General features: G+C 36.9%; 1 long non-coding RNA gene across 1 annotated transcript in view; it reads right to left on the reverse strand.

The window, feature by feature from the left end:
• The window catches only part of LOC128776974 (uncharacterized), a 69898-nt gene extending 52158 nt beyond the window's left edge, over nucleotides 1-17740 (reverse strand). Inside the window, exon 1 of the long non-coding RNA XR_008422086.1 lies at nucleotides 17634-17740. This is a non-coding gene — a long non-coding RNA (uncharacterized LOC128776974). The remainder of the gene's footprint in view (nucleotides 1-17633) is intronic.
• Between the last annotated feature and the right edge of the window lie 4992 nt (nucleotides 17741-22732).

Here is a 22732-nt window from a genome sequence, read left to right on the forward strand (position 1 = left end):
AGTCTGGCTGGGAATTTATCAATTTTTTTTGTTATTTCGGAGAACCAACATTTAGTTTCATTGATCTGTTCTACTGGGTGGGTTTTTGTTGTTGTTGTGGTTATTGTTTCTATATCATTTATGTCTGCTCAGTCTTTATTATTTCTCTTCTTCTGCTGGATTTAGGCTTCATTTGCTGCTCCTTTTCTAGATTCTTTCGGACTAAGGTTAGATTGTGTATTTGGGACCTTTCTTGCTTCTTGAGATAGGCCTGAATTGCAATGTGTTTTCCTCTTAGGGCTGCCTTTGCTGCATCCCAAAGGTTTGGACTGTTGTGTTTTCATTTTCATTGGCTTCCATAGTCTTTTTTTTTTAATTCTTATTTAATTTCCTGGCTAACCCATTCATTCTTAAATAGGATGGTCTTTAACTTCCATGTATTTGAGGGCTTTCCAAATTTTTTCTTGTGGTGACTTCAAGTTTCAAAGCATTGTGATCTGAAAATATGCATGGTATGATCTTGATCTTTTTGTACCTGTTGAGGGATGATTTGTGACCTAGTATGTGATCTATTCTGGAGAATTTTCCATGTGTACTCAAAAAGAATGTGTATTATGCTGCTTTAGGATGAAATGTTCTGAATATATCAGTTAAGTCCATCTGGTCCAGTGTGTCATTCATAGTCATCGTTTCCTTGTTGATTTTCTGCTTAGATTATCTGTCCATTGCTATAAGTAAAGTATTCTATACTATTATGGTATTATTATCAATGAGTTTCTTTATGTTACTAATTGATTTATATATTTTGGTTTTCAAGTTGGGGGCATAAGTATTTACAATTGTTAGATCTTCTTTATGGATAGACACTTACGATATAATGCCCCTCTTCATCTCTTGTTATAGTCTATTTTAAAATCCACTTTGTCTGATATGAGTATGGCTACTCCAGCTTTCATTTGACATCCATTAGCATGATAGATGGTACTCCGTCCCCTCACTTTCAATCTGCAGGTGTTTTTAGTTCTAAAATGAGTCTTTTGTAGGCAACATATAGATGAGTCTTTTTTAAATCTATTCTGATAATCTATGTCCTTTGATTGGAAAATGTAGCACATTTACATTCAAAGTAATTATTGAAAGTTATGAATTTAGTGCCATTGTGTTACCTGTAGAGTTGGTCTTTCTAGTGATGTTCTTCAGTCAGTTGTAGTCTTTGTTGCTTTGGTCTTCCTTTTTTTCCTCCACTCAGAGCATCCCCCTTAAAATTTCTTGCAGAGTTGGTTTAGTGGTCACAAACTCCTTTAGTTTTTGTTTGTCTGGGAAAGCCTTTATCTCTCCTATTCTGAATGACAGCCTTGCTGGATAACAAATTCTTGGCTGCATATTTTTCCCATTCAGCACATTAAATGTTTCCTGCACTTCTTTCTGACCTGTCAAGTTTCAGTGGGTAGGTCTGCTACTAACCTTATGTGTCTACTCTTGTAGGTTAAGGATCTTTTGTCCCTAGCTGATTTCAGAATTCTCTTTGTATTTTGCAAGTTTCACTATGATATATCTTGGTGTTGACCTGTTTTTGTTGCTTTTGAGGGAACTTCTTTCTTTGTGCTTCTTGGACTTGAATGCTTGTTTCCTTCCCCAAATTAGGGAGGTTCCCAGATATTATTTGTTCAAATAAACCTTCTGTCCTATTTTCCTGCTGTTCTTCTGGGCCTCCTATGATACAGATATTGTTTTATTTTATGGAATCACTAAGTTCTCTAAGTCTCCCATCGTGATCTAGTAGTTTCCTTTTCTTCTGCTTTTCAGCTTCATTATTTTCCATAATTTTATCTTTTGTCACCCATTTTCTCCTCTGCTTCTTCAATCCTCATTGTGACTGTATCTAGTCAGTTCTGCATCTCAGCTATAGCATTTATTATTTCAGCCTGATTACTCTTTAGGACTTTGATCTCTGCAACAAGGGTTTCTCTGGTGTCTTCTATGCTTTATTTTCAAGCCCAGCTATTAGTTTTAGGCCTGTTGTTCTAAATTCTTGTTCAGATATATTGCTCATATCTGTTTTGAGCAAGTCCCTGGCTATGATTTCTTCTTGACCTTTCTTTTGGGGAAAATTCCTGTGTCTTGTCATTTTGGCCAAGTTTCTGTCTTTTGTGTGTTTTAAAAGCTTGGTATGGGGGCGCCTGGGTGGCTCAGTCGGTTAAGCATCCGACTTCAGCTCAGGTCATGATCTCATGGTCTGTGAGTTCGAGCCCCGCATCAGGCTCTGTGCTGACAGCTCGGAGCCCGGAGCCTGCTTCAGATTCTGTGTCTCCCTCTCTCTCTGACCCTCCTCCATTCATGCTGTCTCTCCCTGTCTCAAAAATAAATAAATGTTAAAAAAAAAAATAAAAAAAAAAGCTTGGTATGTATCCTGCACCTGAGAATACTGCTATATTATAAAGAGGGTCATACACTATCCAGGACCTGGCACTCCAGGAAGTGTTTCTAGTGTATGTTGTGTCCACTCTGCGGTTGCATTTTGGCTTTTCTTTCCCAATGGTCAGTTCTCTCCAAAGCTCCTCCTTGCTTGCAGTGGGGAGTATTTGGAACTTTAACTAGGAGTGCTCTGATTTCTTGGTTGAATTAAGCTTGGAAAAAAGGGGGGAAAGCCTGACCTCCAAAAAAGAGAAAAGGAAAGGGAACAACAACAACAAAAACAGAGGCTCAAACACTATAAGGCTGATTCCAAAGGAAAAGAAAGGACAAAAAAGAATAGAAGAAGAAAGAAAGAAAAAGGAAAAGAATAAAAAAACCACTGCAGACAGAGAGAGAGAGAGAGAGAGAGAGAAGAGGAAAAGAAAAAAACAAACAGGAATCTATGAGCCTGATTCCAAAAGAAAAAAAGGTGTCATTTTGAAGCACTCGATTTTCAGTACACGTGGTACACATGGGGTGCTGACTGTGCTGGTCTTCTGGAGGAGAGACCCACTCTGCTGGCTCCACCGTGTTGGTGATGGGGGAGAAATGGCACCACTCCAATCACTCCTGCCCAGACAGGGGATCTCACACCCCCTGATGTTCAGGCAGCCCTCACAGAATAGCCAGGGCAGGCAGCTCACCTTGCATCGCTACTCTTTTACATTTTTTCTTTGATGCATAGCTAGGATTCAAAACCGGAAGTCTTAAAGGACCTGGCACCATGCAGATCTGCCCTCCTCCTCTGGAGTAGAGCCTCTCCATGCTGTGTCTCAAGCCCTCTGTCCCTGAAAACAGTTCCATGCCTGCACAGTGGGTGGAAGTATGGTGTAACAATGCTAAAAGCAACAAAGATTATATTCCCTCTGGGTGTGCCTCTGCCCTCTGCTGATGAAAAGCCTTTGGCTGGTGCCCGCGGGGTCTTTTGTCCTTCATAAGTACTCTTCCATAAGTACTCCATAAGAACCCTCTTCCATAAGTACTCCAGGAAGGGGAATGTTCTCTCCCAGTGTACCTCAGAGATCACTACACCACACTATGCACTCTGGGGCCAGTACCCTCCTCCCCAGGGATGTGCACCACAGCTCTGCTCCAGAGAAAGTCATGCATTTCTAAAACCTCATAGTCTGAGCTCCAAACCCTGTTTGCAAAACAAAAACAAACAAAAACAAAAACAAAAACAAAAACAAACCAACAAAACCTGCACTCAGTTACTTCTTGCTCCCCAGTCCATGGTCCAGAGAGGTTTTCTTCTTGTGTAAACTTGATGCCACACTTTCTCAACCCCTCTTTTTTTCTCTCCCTTTTTTCTTTCCATGGAAAGGGTTCTCTCCCCTCTGCAGCACCTCCATTTTTCTCTCTTCCAATTCACTTCCATGAACCTCCCAGCTGGCACACTGTCTCCCTCCAATTGTGGAAATCTTTATGCCACTCCACAGATCAATTTCCTTGGTGTTCCAAGTGATCTCACCTCCACACAGCTGTGTTTGAGGGACAAGGAGAGCCCAGGATCCCCCTACTTCTCCTCCATCTAGTACATGAATTTTTTCCTGAAGTATAGAAAAACCAGACTTTCAAGAAAAAAGTACAGTGTGAGGGAGAAAATGACATGTAATAATTACTAATAACATATATTGTAGTGACATTAGAAAAATAAAACACCTCTGAGGATAAAGAAGGAATCCAAGGGGCATCCAAAAAAAGAAAAACCATGTCACTTATCCAAGAGGAAATATCAGAGTGATATCAACATTCCAAGTAGCACATTTTAATACTGAGTCACATGTCCAAAGAAACAAAAGTTTAATTTAGTAGAGTTTCATACTTAGCCATATGTCATTCAAATATTCTGGCATATAGAAGAATCTGAAGAATAAAACAACCATCAAATTTAAAAGAAACAAGAAACAACTTACCCAAATACAAGTGACAAGCAATAAATGCAATCAGTCAAAATAAATAAAAATTAAAAGAACCAGAGTAATAGAAGCTTCAACTTAGGATATAGAAACCTGTGAAATGATAATTTCTATATTAATAACAAGCTAAATCAGACTATCTTTAAAACCATAACTTCTCTTGAAATCCTTGAAAGGCAGAGGTCTCAGAGTAACTAGCTCTAAATCTAAAGGAAACAAGGACCTCCAAGAGAAAGGAAGGTGAGCACTGGATTACCTAGGGCAAAGCATGGGAAGAGAATGGGGATGCCATACAAATCGGTAAGAATTTGGCTAACAATTTTAATAGACTGCTAGAGGCCAAGTATGGGATGGTATGAGATTACAGAAGCTCTAGAAGCCACAGACATGGGGTTATTTGCATTTACTAGCAAATCCTTCTCTGTGGACTTCTGTAGGTGCTCAAGAGAAAGATAGGGGCAACAAGGAAACAGGAGAATGCCTCCCACGGGTCCGGGCTTTGGGAAGGAAGACAGAAACCACTACTGGAAGACCCATTTTCTTCTCCCAATGGAACAAAAAACTTAAGTCCTGGTGAAGGAAGGCAAACTCTTTGGTCCCCAAGACACACGTGAAGACCCATTGCAGCTGTGGGAATGAAAGAGAGAGAGAGAGGACCTCTATCTTAGGGGAAGGGCAGAAAAATATCCTGGATTCAAAACTTAAGAGAATCCTTCCCACTATGAGAGAAGTGAAATCACTGAGAAAGCCCTACCCCAAGGACCAGGGTGCTAGTGGACTGAGGCTGAATCAGGAAAACCTTCCCTTATGCTTTACACACTGTTGTAGAAACTGTTAATTCTTCAATACCCAGCCCAAATACCCCATGTTATGTTCGTCTCATTTCCTCCTATCATATTCTTTTATTCAACAAATATTTGGGAATATGCTATATGTCTTTAGACATGAGGTTGCATCAGGGAACAAAATAGAGAAATCCTTTGCCTTCAAAGTGCTTATATAGGAGACACAGAAATAACCAACTAAGTTCATAATGCCCAGCAGTAAAGAAGAGTAAAGCACTAGAAGTGGTTAAAGTTAGAGGGAGAGTGAATTTAGCTATAGGATAGTCAGTAAGGCCTCACTGAGGAATGACATTGAAGTTACCATCTAGAAGAAGTCAGACATCAAGGGAGGGAATTATCCAGGGAAAGCTCTTTCCTGATAGATGAAAAACTGAAAAGGTTCTCATGCTGAGATACACTGAAGACACAAAAAAGAGGCCAGTGCGGTGAAATCAGGTAAGCAAAGGGAAGCACAACTGATTCCTTCATATAACTTTTACCTAACCCTCTCCCTTGCACGTTGCAGCTACTACGTGAAAGCATGTTGTGTGCTTTGGCTAACACTGGCGCAGCCTGGCTTGTATTATGGTCCTCTCCTAACCTATAAACTGGGAAGGACCTTGTTTTATTTATTCATTTTGAAACTTCAGTGCCCGACACTAAATGTTAGCTCAATTACAGTCCAACTAACAGCAGCACTGGTATATTAAAACACACCATTTTCTAAAGCAGAAAAAAGAAAAACAATTTCAGCCTTAAGATTGAAGGAAGTTCTTTTCTTCAGTCCCGAGTAAACCAATGATGAGTTGCTTCTCCTGGAAGGGCCACTTATTTCCTTTGTCCACCCCACTTATGAAACCAGTTCTGGGTCATTACGAACTTCTGCCATCATGGCAAGAATATATCTTAGCTGACCCAGATGGCCTGCTATATCCATGTAACAATTTTAATCTTTGTACAATTACCAAAGCAAGAACTGAAAGATAGATTGAGACTGAAACTGATACTGTTCTTGAAGAACTTTTGAATTTTTGGTTTAGAAGACACCACGATTCTCTGGAATGGGTCTACATCTCAGAAAACTGCAATAATTAGGGTCCCACTGTTGGATTTCTGCTCAATCCATAGCAATCTCTCCTTAACTCCCACTACTCAAAGGTGAACAGTTGGTCAAATAATTTAGTGTCTTTGGTAGCCAATACAGGTGAAGGAAATAAACCAGTATGCTGCCTATCATTAATCAGATTCCTTATTTTCTAGTGGAGGGATGTCTATCAGATGAAACCTCATCTCTTATCACTCCAGCCTTCCATCACCCACAGGATTCTGGTGATCAGACACTGACAAACGTGTCTTTAATTGAAAATACAGCAGATTCTGTGAATTTGGCTCTTTGCTCTCTTCCCCTCCCTCTCTCAAAACAGGGATTCACATTTCTTACCAGAAAGAGAAGGTACCAGAAAGAAAAAGAATAGTGGTACATTTTCATATATTCATGTGTGATACTTTACAGAATCAGAATTCTCAACGAATATTATAAAGGGAGGTCAGATAGTTTAGCTTTGATACAAGAAACCATTTTAAAATTCTAATTAGATGGAAAAGGAATATGGTTTTTAAATTAAATTCTGCAATCACTTCAGTTTAAAATTTCCCTTTTGTTAAATAATAATAATAAAAAAAACCCTAATGCAGTGTGCTAATACTGATACTTTTTTATCTACCAAGTTCCAAACAACTGCTGATTAAGAGAATGAAATTTCATCATAAGAGGGAAATTTAATGAGTTCTCATGAACAATTAAAAAGATTATTTGCATATTTTTAGCCTATTGGAGGAAAAAATACCAAGCAGGAAAGGTTTAGCAATAATCACATGCTGAGAAGGAGTGGAAAGGGAAACATTAAATGCTTTTCTTTCCTCCTGAAGCCATGGATAGCATTTCAGGAGGCTTATTAGCATGCACATTGGAGTGACCTGATTTGCCAGTCCTCTCTGCACTTAGGCAGGTGTTTATTACAGGTGCTCCATCATTGGTATTTTTATCTCTCTAAGAAAAATCTGGAATATAGAGAGGACCCAGGCCCAATTATATTCATGATAGTATATAACAGCAATGGGAAGAAGGAAATTACCCCCAAACAAAGCTTGAGAAACGTTTGACAAGCTCTCTTTGGAGAGTCTATTTCATGACATTTACTCTTTGTCACCCAGTATCTGGTACACAGAGCCATCAAAAACATCTGTACCTGAAGTCAAGCAGGAGAGGTATGGAGCTGAAAAGAATATGAGCTTTAGATTCAGAAATGGCCAGCCACTTACTACCAAGTGACTCCAAACAAGACATTTTTTTACATTGCCAAAAGATCACACATGTGTGGGGTTGTAATAACATCTACATTTTAGGGTTGTGATGCTCAGGAAAAAAATGCATTGTTTTTTCAGTACAGTTTCCTATATATAGAAGGCACTCATTGCTTGGCAGCTAGGACATAAAACATTTAAATAATAATATAGATCCATTAGCAGATAAGCAGCACATCATTAATGGGAGAATACTCAAGTTAGTATCTAAAATGTGGGAAAACAATGTAGTCAATAGAGTCATCTTTGATTCTGAAGACCACGATGATTTCTGTTACCCTGTACCTTCTACCTGCACTTTTAATGAACCCTGACATTGGAATGACTATGCTTCTTTCAATAAGAAACAGGCAAACGGAAAACCCTGGCACATTCCCTGTGGCATGTGCTTTCACTGTCCCACATCTCGTTCCCTCTGCTCATTTTTATTTCCGCCACATTTCTGGTGGGCCGTGATGCTATGCTGACATTGTCCCACCCAGAGGTGCACTGCCCGGCTCTGTTTGCCTCACAGCTTTCTCAGGAGCCAGTAGCCCTTTCGGACTTCACAAACATAGCCTGTAACTGCAAGATGAGAGGCATGGGAGGGTACAGTCAATGTCTCAGGCAACCTTCAACTAGTGGGAATAGGAGCCAGTAGAAAAATCTCTCCAGCCTCCCGTGAGTTGGAAGGAACACTCTGGAAAGCATGGCGTCATCTGTCAAAGAAACTTCCTGTTTCAGGCTCCATCTTCAGGGGTGCCCAAATTAAGCCACTTTTCAAAGATGGGATGGGTATCAGGTGTAATTTAGCTTTGGACACACTCAAAAGGCACACATAACTTGGATATATTATGATTTGAATAAGAAAGTGGGTATCGCTTTTCACAAAATCTTTTATACAGATGAAAGATGTGTGGTAAAAGAGGTGATGGACAGATCGTCAGGAGAAAAACATTTGGAAGCAACATTTGTCAACTGTACAGTACCTCTCACTCATTTAATGTGTTATGTACAGACAGGTAATGAACTCTTACGAGATACCAGAGATGGAAATGCAGAAGAGGATCTTGGTGGACAATACATTTTACAATTTTCTTTTCTTAGATAATGTGCTCCAGGATGAATTTTATATTTCTAGATGAAAAAAAATATGTCGTTTGCCAACACCTACGCTAATAGTACCAGAATTTTTAACTTCTCGTTGTGAAAGATTTTCCAGATACATGAAATATACGGATGAATATAAGGAATCCCATGTAACGATAATCCAGCTTCAACATTTGCCAACAATTTATTACTCTTAATTTTATCTATTCTCTCATTTTTCCTTGAGTATTTTAAAGCATCTCTAAGACATCATATCATTTTATCCATAAATAGTTAGGTATTTATCTCTGCCAAATAAGGGCATTATTTTACATAACCGCATGCCATCGTCATGCCTAACAAAATTAATATTAGTATCTTAATAAAATCTTATACTGAGTCCTCATTAAATTCTCCACTTGTCTCAAAAATGTCTTTTATGGTTAACTCATTTGAATCAAGATCCCAAAAAGGTTCTACATTATATTTGATTGTTACACTTTTTAAATATCTTATGATTTATTACAGTTCCTCTTTCACATTAAAAATAAGTTTATTGAGCTATAATTAAGGTATAATAAAAGGTACAGGTTTTAAATGAACATTTTAGGAATTCTGATGAACATATACATTAGGATAACACTCCAATCAATATGTGGAATATTTTCACCATGCCAGAATGTTCTCTAATGTTCCTTTGTAATCACCACCCTACGCCACGACAACTGAGACAACCATTAGTAAGATTTCTAACATCATAACTTCGTTTGACTCTTCAAGAACGACATATAAATAAAATGGTAGGATGTGTACTCTTTGTGACTGGCCTTTTCTTCTCTCAACATGCTACTGAGATTTATCCGTGCTGTTGCTTTATCAGTGTTACTACCGGAGACTAGTAGTCCGCTGAATAAGTAGGTCACTATTGGTTTATCTATTCACCCTAAATAAAGCTGCCCTGAATATTCTTCTACAGTATTTTGTGGATTTTTTTAAAATTTCTCTTAGACAATACCTAGGAATTACCTAAGGAATTCCTCAGTTATATGGTAAGTGTGCGTGTGATTTTTTTTAATGTTTATTTTATTTTTGAGACAGAGAGAGACAGAGCATGAATGGGGGAGGGTCAGAGAGGAGACATGAATCTGAAACAGGCTCCAGGCTCCGAGCTGTCAGCACAGAGCCCAACGCGGGGCTCGAACTCACAAACCACAAGATCATGACCTGAGCCGAAGTTGGTCGCTTAACCGAGTGAGCCACCCAGGCGCCCCGGTAAGTGTGTGTTTTAACTTTATAGAAAAAAATCACAAAACTGTTTAATAAAGGGCTAGTGTTTTAAATTTCCACAAGTAATATATGAGGGTTCATGCTGCTCCACACCTTTATCAAATTTGATGTTTCAATCTTTTAAAAATTTGGCCATTCTAATGGGGGTCTAATGGTAACATATTCTGTTTTAAATTTTTATTTAAAAAAATTAAATATTTATTTACTTGAGAGAAAGAGAGAGAGAGATAGAGAGAGAGAGACAGAGAGAAAAGGAGACACAGAATCCAAAGCAGGCTCCGAGCCCAACGCGGGGCTGGAACCCACAAGCAGCAAGATCATGACCTGAGCTGAAGTTAAGACACCCAACCGACTAAGCCACCCAGGCACCCCTCAATTTTTGTTTATGATGGCTAATGATGTTAAAGCCTTACTATGTACTTATTGGTCATTCTGTTTTCTTTTCTAAATTGTCTGAATTCTTTTGTCTCTTTTTATTTTGTCTTCTGCTTCATATGTTCTAAAAGTTGTTTATATATACTGGATTCAAGTCATTTGTAAGATATCTGTATTGCAAAAATTGTCACCCACTCTGTGGCTTGCCTATTCATTTTCTTATTTTTTTTCTTGAAGAGTAAATGTGTTAAGTGTGTTAATGAAACCCAATTTATCATTTTTCTTCTTTAATTATAGTGCCTTTGTGTCCCTTTTAAAGAGAGTATTGCCTACTCTCTGTTACAAAAATATTCTCTTCTTTTTTCTTACAGTTTTATAATTTTAGCTTTTACATTTAGATCTGTGATCTATCTCAAATTATCTTTTTTGCATGTATGATTTGAGAATGGAATTAAATTTCTTTTTCTTTTTTTAAAAAAAGTTCTTTTTCTTTCTAAAATAGATATCTAGTTTCTCCAGAATCAGTGGTTGAAAGACTACCCTTTCTCCCATTGAATTAACTTGTTGCCATTGCGAAAATCAATCTATATGTGGATCTGTTTCTGAACTCCCAGTTCTGTGGCACTGATCTATCTGTCTCCATGTACATCAGTATTTAAACTGTCTTGTTTCCTGTTACTTTATCTTGAGTCTTGAAATCAGGTTGGTGAACCTCTCAAACTTTTGCCTCCTTTATCAATATTGTTTTTGACTGCTTTATGTCCTTTGCATACCCATATAAATTACAGAGTTAACTTATTAGTTTCTATAAAATAGCCCAAGAGAATTTACACTGGGGTTGTAGTGAATATATACCGATGAATTTATATAGAATTCATGTCTGAGTATCAGTACTGAATCTTTCAATCCATGAACATGGTATATCAGTTTACTTAGGTCTTCCTTTATTTATTTCATCAATGTTTTGTAGCTTCCAGTTTTTGGGTCTTACACATATTTTACTAACTTTATTTTTAAAATAGTTGATTGGTTTTGCTACAGTTTATAAATAATAGCTTTACTGTATTTTCCAATTAATTGTTGCTTGTGTATAGAACTACAATTGATTTTTGTATATTGGATACTGCAATCTTGGCATATTCAACTATTAGTTCTAGTGGAGTTTTGTTTTTGTACATTCCTTATGATTTTCCAACATAAACAAGCATGCCATGTGCATTTTTCATTTTTCTCAGATGTTAATATCAATGAGCAGAGGACACATTATTAACTAATTATTGTGAAGTAAATAAGGAGCGGAAAGCATGTACTTTCCCAAAGGTGTTTCTTATTCACAGCACTATACAAATATTGTTAGATAAAATGAGATTTCATTTGGCTTAGTGCTATTTGACAGTAGGTGAACTCTTACCCCAAATTTGGATGGTATTTTAGTTTTCTGTATTTTCTATTTTATGCACAAATAAATGCATAGAAATATTATTGCATTACCAGCCAAGAAAAATGTCATATGGGCTTCTCAAACACTTGTGTCACAAGCAAAGGAACATCCCACAAGGCCATACCTGCACATGCTGACTAAACATTGTAGCATATGCACTATGCATGATTTCAATTGTCAGTAATTCCAATGGAGCTTTTTGTAGTGACAGGAACAGAGTATCTGATTTGAAATTGCCAACAGCTACTAGAGGAAGTTTCTTAGTTGCCAATTCAGATAAATATGGGGAAATAGAAAATTGGTCCTGTACACTATCAAATTTCCTCCTTGCATGCCACGGATGATGTTGATGGGAACTGCTTTGAGCTTGTCATAAATCCCAGCTGTCAAACTTTAAAGTCAAAGCAATGCACACTCCCTGTGATTACTCAGGTCAAACTGTTCCTCTTACAAAGCTCATCTCCAGATAAATCTTGCTGGCATCAAGTTCTGTCTTGATTAGCAAATAAGGCTGGTCACAGTGTGTCCTCTATAACCTATGGCCTAGCAAAAATGTATATGTGATGCTCACTATTAATCTTCCTGTCACGAAAAAAGACGACATAGACGTAGCATTGGGGAATTAGGCTCCAGAAAGGAAAACAAAGACAACATTGCAAACATTTCAGAATGCCTGCATTTTGTTTCATGGTGATATTGTTTCCAACTATTCCCAATGTGCAGATACTCACAAGGGAGAGACACATTCAAAGATGCAAATTCTCCTCTGTTAAATTATGACTGACACATGCACAATATCTGCTGTCCGCCTGATGTGGGGAGAAATGTAAGCAATTAATTTCTAGAAATGAGAAAAAATGTCCTTATCCTAGCTCCAGAGGAAGTAAAATAAGACAGGGATTTTGAACATTATTTTTCAAAACAATATTACAATTAGCATCATCAATAATGGCAAAGCAAACAAAGAGATTTTGTTTTCTTCCTCTCAAGAGAAACACTTTTCTTAGTGTTTGCTACATGAAATAAATAGCAGATGTATGAAGAATGGAAAAATGATTAATAGCTGGGCTAATACCCAAGAGACATGGAGTCTGCCCTAGTATTTTTTTTCTTGTATTTGAGACATGAGGTTTATCTAAGTTATAGAGACTAATAAATAGAATGAACACTCATCTACACACTGCCTATCTTAAGAAAAAGAACACTGCCAATAATTTATGAACTTCCTGTGAACTCTCTGAGATCCATTACCTTGCCTCTCTTCCTGAACTGTTTTATCCTTCTCTTGCTGTAGACTTATTTATCTATTCCTAAAAATGAATTATTCAATTATGAAGTGCTTTCAGACTTCATGTAATTATTATTCTTGCTGTGAACAGTTCTGCACAATTTTCTAAAACATTTTGGGAGATTTATTTTTGTCCATGCAGCCACATTTGCTTTGTTTTTACTGTCACATAATATTCCATCACATGAACATATGACACTTTGGTTCTCTCTCTTTTTTTTAAAAAAAAATTTTTTTTAATGTTTGTTTATTTTTGAGACAGAGAGAGACAGAGCATGAACGGGGGAGGGTCAGACAGAGAGGGAGACACAGAATCTGAAACAGGCTCCAGGCTCTGAGCTGTCAGCGCAGAGCCCGACGCGGGGCTCGAACTCACGGACCGTGAGATCATGACCCGATCGAAGTCGGACGCTTAACCGACTGAGCCACCCAGGCGCCCCTGGTTCTCTCTCTTCAGTGGACATTTGAGTTGTTTCCAGTTTTCTTACTACTACAAAAGATGCTATACATATTCTGATACATTTCTCCTGTAGACGTGGGTTAGAGTTTCACTAGGATATGTACTTAAAAGCAGAATTATTTGGTTGTTTTACACTTTGCTGAAACACACCAAAAGTCTCTAAAGTGGTTGTTCTGGTTCCCATTCTCACTAGAAATATACAATGATTTCTTGGTACCACATATTTCGGTATTGTTAGTCTTTTAACATTTTGCCTACCCTAAAGATAAAAAATGGTCCATTGTTTTTTAGCCTTTTGCTGACTGACTTCTGACTTTCACAAATATTGCTGCTATGAATACTGGTGTACCTTTGATTGATTTTTGAATGCAAACTATCTGAAATAAATTCTCCTTGGTTGAAGTGTAATATACTTTAAAACATATTTTATTTATTCTTTTAAGTTTATTTATTTATTTTGAGAGAGAAAGAGCAAGCAAGGGAGGGTCATAGAGAGAGGAAGAGAGAGAATCCCAAGCAGGCTTTGCTCAGTGTGGAACCTGATGTGGGGCTTGACCTCATGACAGAGAGATCACAACCTGAGCTGATATCAAGAGTCAGATGCTTAACTGTCTGAGCCACCCAGGTGCTCCTAAAATATATTTTAAAAATATTTTAGTTATGGTTTATTAGTGTTGTGTCAAGGAATTTTGGGTCTGTATTTGTGAAGACACTGGTTGATAGTTTTCTCTTTTGTCATATAATTTTTTTTATCAGCTTTGGTATTAGAGATTTTCTGGCTTCAAACACAAGTTAGTCTTAGCCAGTGATTCTCATTCTTGTGTTTTCTGAAACAGTTTATGTTATTTCTTCCTTGTATGTTTGACAGATCTTACTATATGATTCTTGAGGTTTATTTGAATGATTTTTATAAGCAATTCAATTTATTTCATATATACTGGGCTTGCAGATTCTTTGTTTCTTTTTGTATCAATTTTAAAAGGTTGGATTTTTCAAGAAAATGTGTCCCTTTCATGTCAATTTTAAAATTTGTTGGCATGAGGTTTTCATGATGTTCTCTCATTATCTGTCTAATGTCTGTATGAACTGTGGTGATAATTCCTTTTTCATTGCTGATTTGGTGATTTATATTCTTTTTCTTCATCAGTATAGCTAAAAGATCTTGTTAATTAGTTTGTTTTTTCCAGGGCTAGCTTTTGGTTTGATTGATACTTTGATTTCTAAAATAAGTTTCCCTTTAAGTAATACTTTGTATCTCACCAATTTTGATATATTTTATCATTTACCTCAAAATATATCTTTTTTTAAAATAATTTTTTCATGTTTATTTATTTTTGAGAGAGAGACAGAGCGTAAGCAGGGGAGGAGCAGAGAGAGAGGGAGACACAGAATCCAAAGCAGGCTCCAGGCTCCAAGCTGTCAGCACAGAGCCCGACCCGTGGGGCCTGAACCCAAGAGCTGTGAGATCATGACCTGAGCCGAAGTGGGTCACTTAACTGAGCCACCCAGGCACCCCAACCTCAAAATATAACTTAATTTCCCTTAACATTTTGTCTTTTTCTCTTGTATAATTTTAAATTTATGCTGTTTAATTTCCCACTACAGTAGCTTTTCCTAGATATCTATTATTAAAAATATAATTTGCATGATTTTAACAAATGTTAATTTATTGAGGCTTATTATATTACTCAGAATATATTTCTCTTTAATGAATGTTCTATGTGCACTTGAAAAATATTTATTCTGAAGTTGCTAGATGTAATATTCTACTTGAGAATATTCTTTTCTGTTAGTAATATGTTGTAATAATAATCATAGTTTTTTATAACTATAAGTAATATACTTATATATAAAACTAAGTAATAATAGTTTTTTACCCCAAATGTATGTTGAATTTTGTCAAATGCATTTTACCTATAGTTGAAAATGATCCCATGGTTTTCATGTTTAAACATGTTTGATATGGTAAATTATACTTATTGATTTTCAAATGTTAACCTAATTGATTTTCTGGGATAAATTCTATGTAAAATTTCTTTTTTACATATTGTTTGAGTTGATTTGCTAATATTTTGTTATTTTTGCATCTATGTTTGCGAGGGGTGTTTGTAATTTCTCTCTCTCTCTCTCTCTCTCTCTCTTTCATTGTCCATGATAGATTTGTATGTTGTCTATCTGATTTCAGACTTACTGTTAGTTACATAGTCAAGACATATGGAACTAGCAAAAAATACAGGTAGATTAAAGAAACAGAGTAGAAAGTCCAGAAATAGGACAACAAATTTATGGACAATGGAGTTTTTACAAAGTTCTTAAGGCACTTATATAGAAAAAAACTTTTTCACACTAATATTAATGGAAAAAACTACCTATATGCAAAAATGAGAATCAACTTTTTACTTTACACTATATCTAAAAATTAGCTTGAATGATAAATCAAAATATGAAAGCTAATCCTATAGAATTTCTGAACGATAACATAGGAGAAGATATTTATGCAGTACCGGATTAAACAATGTTTCCTTAAATAGGACATAAATCATTAAAAATTTGATAAAATTATACTTTATTAAGATTATATTATTTGATTCTTCAAAAGATAACATTAACAAAACCAAAATGGCTGACTTAAGACAGGAAAAAATATTTGAAAAAATGATTCTTACAAAGAAATTGTAACCAAAATATACAGATAACTCTTAAAATTCTATATTAAGAGACAAACCACTTAATAGATGATAGAGAAAAGATTCAAACAGATATTTCACAAGGTTTAAAAATAGCCAATAAGCACATGAAAAGATGCTAAAAATTATTAGTTCACAGGACAATTCAAGTAAAAAAAACCACAAAGAAATATCATGACCTACTCTCCAGAACTGCCTTTTTTCCTTCTAAAGACTGAAATATTAATTGCAGGCAAGCATGTAGAGCCACTGAACTCTTCTACGCTGCAGGTAGAAATGTGAAACAGTAATACCACCTGTAAAATCATTGGTCAGATTCTCAAATAGTTAAGCTTACACTTACCTGATGTCATTCCCCAATCCATTATATAGAGTGAAAGAAGGGAGACACCCAAAGTGTCCATACTTTACAATTCCATTGATACAAAATTCTAAAAGCCAAAAAAAATAATCTATAATGACAAAATCTGGATCGCTTTGTGACTAAGAGCAAAGGTGGGCTGCACTTCTGAGAATGCAGGGTACATTCACTATCTTGACCGGGGCGGCAGTTTCATGGACGTATTCATCTGTCAGAGTGCACAAATTGCACATCTTAAGTGGATGTGGCTTCTTTTATATACATTTCCCCTGAGTAAAGTTACGAAAAATTATGTATGCAAACCCAAAAAAACTTTATAAATTAATTATTAAAGGGCAAATCTCACAGTTCAGTGACTTTTGGTAGAGTTAATTCTTAAAAAGTGGAGTAATTAAGCAGGATTTGCCCATATCTACTTTGCCAGACTCTGTCTTAATGTGTTTACAGCACCACAGAACGAGACAGAAGCCTGCATTCTTCTGTAACCTTTTATCAAACTATTGCCTTCACCTGGAATCTTCTTCCTTTCTCTGTGTTCCTTTAGAATTCCCCTTCATTTTTTTTAAAGTTTATTTACTTATTTTGAGAGAGGGTGCACACACACAAGCAGGGGAGGGAGGAGAGAGACGGGAAGAGAAAGAGAACCCAAGCAGTCTCCTCACTGTCAGTGCAGAGCCTGACGCAGGGCTTGAACTTTCCAACTGTGAGATCATGACCTGAGCCGAAATCAAGAGTTGGACATTCAACCGACTGAGCCACCCAGGCACCTCTCATCTTTTTTTCTTTTTTTAAGTTTATTTATTTATTTTAAGAGACAGAGAATGAGAGAAGTGAGAATGAGCGGGGGAGGGGCAGAGAGAGATGGAGAGAGTGAATCCCAAACAGGCTCTGAGTTGTCAGCCCAGCAGGGCTCAATCTCACAAACTGCGAATCATGACCTGAGCCGAAATCAAGACTTGATCTCTTGAGCCACTGAGTCACCCCGGCTCATCTTTTAAGACCTGACCATCAAACATCCTCTTTTTTTTTTTTTTTGCCCCCTTATACTTCCTGGATGTTAACAGCTCCTGCCTATAAACCTTTTCAATTTGTGTGTGTTTCCCTGCCATCATAGAATTTCACTTACTCTGCATTCTTCTAGAGGTAGTTGTGTGAACATCAACCTTCTTCACTAGACTTGAAACTCTTTAACATCCGATTGGGTGCTCTGGGCTCTGAAACAGGCCGAGGACCTAAGGGACAGATATTAAATGCACAGTTAGTTGAAGTTAAACTTAATCATTTTCAAATTTAGTTAATTCAGAAATAGGTCACATTTTCTGATTATAAGCCTTTTAGGGGAAAGATGGGCAGCGGTGTATGCTGTTAAGGTTAAAGAAAAACACTCATAAAGAAGGGGTCTCTGGAGAGAAACTTCGAGTTACCTGTGAAAAACATATGGCATCTTCTTCCCTCCATTAAGGGGAAAATTTCTTAGTTTTGTTCTAAAACTTAAATCACTTCTGAATAAATGGGGCTTTCCAAATAATGAAGTATTTGCTTTTTAAATACTGCACAGAAGCTTTCAGGCTTCTTAGAATTTCTGTGAAGCATTTTCGAACTTTCAAAAGTACTTTCAAACATCTCAATTTTTGCTAATGTGTAGATGCCACTTTCAAAACCAAATTGCACCAGACAAAATTAAACATGGAAAGAAGACATTATTCCAGGCTATTGCAACAGAGGAAAGACCAGAACTCAGTCTGAGCTTTTAAGACTCAGGGTGGAGGGACTATTGGCCTTCTGTTCGCTCACTGACTGTAACCAAAGGAAAAATAAGTTTTCATGCGTCTTCATAATGGAAGATAGTTTTGCACATGGAGCAAAGCAGCCAGGAAGGGAAGTTAGGCTCCAACCCTCCCCTCGGACAGAGACTGGGAAGATAGGAACACTATCTTCCTCAGTGGTGTCTTGTCAATGGGACAGACCCAAAGTCATGCAGAAAGACCACGTTGGATTGTAAAACTAGCAAGAGGCTCTTAAAAAGATTTGCATCTCAAAGGGACAAAGAAAGATTTCACAATGACAAGTTTTCTAAAGTAAATGTTCTAAGAAAAGGATGCAGAGAGGCCCTGGTGGTTAGGCCATCTGGATTCTGTAAGGGCCTGGGTGAAAGGGAGGTCAGGGGCCTGGAGGCAGGAAGAAGACAGTCTACGGATAGTCAAGCTGAGGGAAATATTGAGGTTATCTTGATCACTGCCTTCTTTAACTAATGATTTTATGTTTCTGACACTGAGCCTTTAGCTTTGCCAAATTAAACTTTGCTTAATTGTCCTTAAGCAGAGAACTGGTCCCTTGATCTGGAAAACAGAGGCTTCAAGGGTATGTCATTTTGCTCTCTGCCAAGCTGAATGTGGATAATAATAGAGTTTTCTTCCAATACTTCAAGGCCAGAGCAAGGACAAGATAGCTTCAAGTGGCCCAGCTATAGTTGCACAAAAAATACTTTAATAGGGATAATTTTTCCTAATTGATCAAGAAAATGAATCTCTCCTCCAATAGTAATGAAAATAGAATTGATAATGCTTGCTGTGCACTAACTTAGGTCTTTACCATACTGTTGGTTGAAAACGATGCAGCATACATATTATTTTGGGAGCAGAGAGGTTGAATTTAATCAGTGCCTTTTGTTTTCTTGCTATTTGCTTTGATTGCTACAGTTTAGCAGTTTGGCTCTGTTGAGTCATTATCTGTTCCTCTCTTTCCTTTCTTACTTCTTTTTGTTTCATTAGCATCTTTATTTTATAATTTCTTTATTGTTTGAGCTGTGGTGCTCAGTGTTTAAATGATTGTTTTGTTTCTAAATTCTTTTTTCATCAGAAACTTATTTCAAACTAAAGTAGTCTGAACAAATCTGAGGTCTACTTTGGAATTGTATTTCTTTATATGCTTGCGATAGAGTTAAATAGCACAGTATTGAATGATGTGAATAATTATGTAAATTAGGATAATATGCTATAGGTTGGGAAAGCTAATTGATTGCACTGATAGCTCCAATTAATGGCCTCACTACATCCATGCTCTTTGTAGTGTGATTTTGCTGCTCCTCTCATCAAGAAGATGATTCATGATTCACTCCTTGAATCTGTGCTGGTCTTGTAAGTTGTTTTGGCCAATAGAATGAAGCAGAAGACATTTCTGCCAGTTCCAAGCCTAGCAACTCTAGTAAATGCCTGCATCTTCTGGGACAATAAGCCTGAACTAGCCATTGGGAGGAACAGAGACCACACTGAGGAGAGATGAGTCCCAGTTGAGGCTATCCTAGACCAGCCAGCCCCTACCCATCTAACAAATTGAGTGTAAGTGCATGGTCAAGTCTAGTCAAGATCAGCCACACCTGTCCATATCAGCAGACCAACTGATTGATTCACAGACTCAGAGCAAAAATAAATGTATACATTTTCTACCAGTAGGGTATTGTGGCAGTTTGTTACACACCACTATTATAGTATTAAGGAACTGATACATTAACTTTCTTTTTCCTATTATGGCACACACTTACTCCCACCTAATTATTTCAAACATCTGATGAGTGTCATACAGTGGTAAATACTAAATAGTCACAGAAACACGTATCAACAACCTTCTTTCAGTTGATATGCTCCTGTGAGAGACAGAAGGAAAAACCATCAACACTTTGTAATAAAGTGTGATGTGTTATATCAGATGAGCATAGACTTCATGAAGTCCCCATAGGGGTTATTTAACTTAAACAGGCATCAAATGATCTTCCTGGCAGTGACTGAAATGTGTGGAATCGTGAATGAGGATGAGTAGAAGATAAGTTAGTTAAAAAGGTGTGACAAAAAGAGCATTCTAGAAAGCAGCAAATTATTTTCTAAATCACAGGAGCAAAAGCTACTGAAAAATGGTAAACATTTAAAAATAATGACCTATATGGGTTTAGCAGAGATGATTTGGGGAATTAGAGCAGAAAACAGATTAGAGCATACATTTCCTTGTGTTCTGACATTTTGATCTCTATTCTGAAAATTACAGAAAAATGAAGATAATTAAGAATTACAATTGATGTGATTCTTCTAAGGATTTCAGGAGCTCTTGATGATGACCATGAAAAAAATAAGGGAAAGTGAAATCTATGAAATATGCAGGAGGAGGCTACCATAGTAATTCAAATAACAAGTGAGAAGGATGTGGTATATACCTGCAGCCTTGGAAATGGTGCAAAGAGAGAAAAGAGTAAGAAGGATAGAGACCTTGCACTAATATTCAACAAATAGGTATAGGGATAAGGAGAAATGAAGGGGGAAAAAAAGAACCACCACATATTTGGAACAAAACCCAGAAATTAAGCTAGTAAAGGGCTAGTAAGTTATAGAGCTTAGTATTCCATGGGAACTTCCAGAAGTTTCTGAGGGAGTCTGACTGAGTGACTGAGTGACCACTGAAAGATGGAAAGACAAGCATGGTAGAAACTTTGAACTCAGAAATATTTGAGGACTAAATGTATGCCATAAATTATGCATGAATTTTAATCTCATGGCTGTATCTTCGTTAGTGAGAGTTTCTCAAAAGAAGATGGAGTAGATGACAGAAATGGCCACATAATCTTTCCTTGATTTGGGAGATAGAATCTCTTTCTATACACTGCAATCTGGGCAGCACATGGGACTTGATTTGACTTAAAAAAGCAATGGAAGGGAAACTATAAATTCTGAGCCTGACCTCAAGAGGCTTTGGTAAACCTCTCACTCTTGGGACCTTGTTACAACCAAGTGTGCAAGTCTGGGATAACCTGCTGGGACTAACAGACCACATGTAATAAAGACAAGCCATTCTACTTAACATCCCCTTTGATGAATTAGCCTCAGTCTACCGAGAGCTGGCCATAGGCGCATGAGCAAGCCCTGCTGAGACCAGTTGAAGAACCTTCTAGTTGACCTGGACCAAGGTGCATTTCCAATGCCAAATACGTGATGATTGTTTTAAGTCACGATGCTTATGATGATTTTTTTAAGCTGTAAAAGCCAACTGATAAGACATTTTACTAGAAAGATGGTACCAGAGTATCATGGCTTACAGTTGGAATCAAGGTATTGCTATTGTTCATGTTCTACAATCTGTAATAATATCTGCATATTGAACTTGTGACATGAATATAAAGGCAAAGAAAATGAAGCAGGGTGGAAAGAAAATGATGACTCTCTACTTAACTAAACTAGGTAGGGATAAAATTGATAACCTTTATGGTTTGAATTCATAAGCCTATTTTACCCTCAATTTAGTTTTATGTCTTCAAAAGCTTCTGTCCAACTTTACAGATTTCAAAAAAGAAATAATATTCTTTTGAAATTTCAGAATTGCTTTTTGGTTCAATTAAACCTTGATGCCAGGGCAACTGAAGCTGTTACCAGTTGACTGTCCTACATATCTTGGCCAAGTGAATACATTCTGCATTTTTCCTTTATCAGCCTTGGATGAATTATTCATTGATTGAACTCACATTTCCAGGAACACAGATGGAAAATGGTTTAAAAAATGTGCCCTTTAATAGACTGTCCTATTTTTTTTCCTCATTAAATGTCTTTGTATAGTCAACTATTGCTTCTAACCAACCACAGCAATGCCCTGGTGGCTCATTATCACCTTAGGTTCTTTTACTCTTCTATAATATTTTTTTTTCTATACCTGAGTTTGCTACTCCAGAAATACCTGTGCAATCATCATATTTGAAATTGTATTTTTTACGCTCTTTCCTCTGGCAAATAAAAAGTATGAAATGCAATCCATGAGACTATGTGAAATTCTCGGTTTTTTTCTTCCTTTATTTCCCACTACTATTCTTCTTTTCCTCCATCCTTTCCCACTTCCCTCCTTCTTTCATTTTGCAGAATGCTGTTACTATTTGATATGTTGTTTATTGGTATGGCTTGGTATCCACTTTATGCTTGAACTCCCATCTCTTCCAAATGCATCATGTTTGAGTCCACGACAAATGTTTTTTTTCTTAAATGTTGTATAGCAGAAAGACAAACAATTTTGAAGTCCAACATTTTGTATTTGATCTAGAGGGTACCATGTTCTTGCAAAGAAATGAGTCAAATAACCTAAATGATTCTCACTATCTTATCTATGAAGTAAAGTAAATATCCCTATTTCAGAAAGTATGAGAATAGCATTAATTGTGTATATTAAAAAATATATATATAACATAGGTGGAACTTT

The sequence above is a fragment of the Panthera pardus genome, unplaced genomic scaffold, assembly GCF_024362965.1.
Source record: "Panthera pardus isolate Hobbes unplaced genomic scaffold, ASM2436296v1 HiC_scaffold_15, whole genome shotgun sequence".
Lineage (NCBI taxonomy): Eukaryota > Metazoa > Chordata > Mammalia > Carnivora > Felidae > Panthera > Panthera pardus.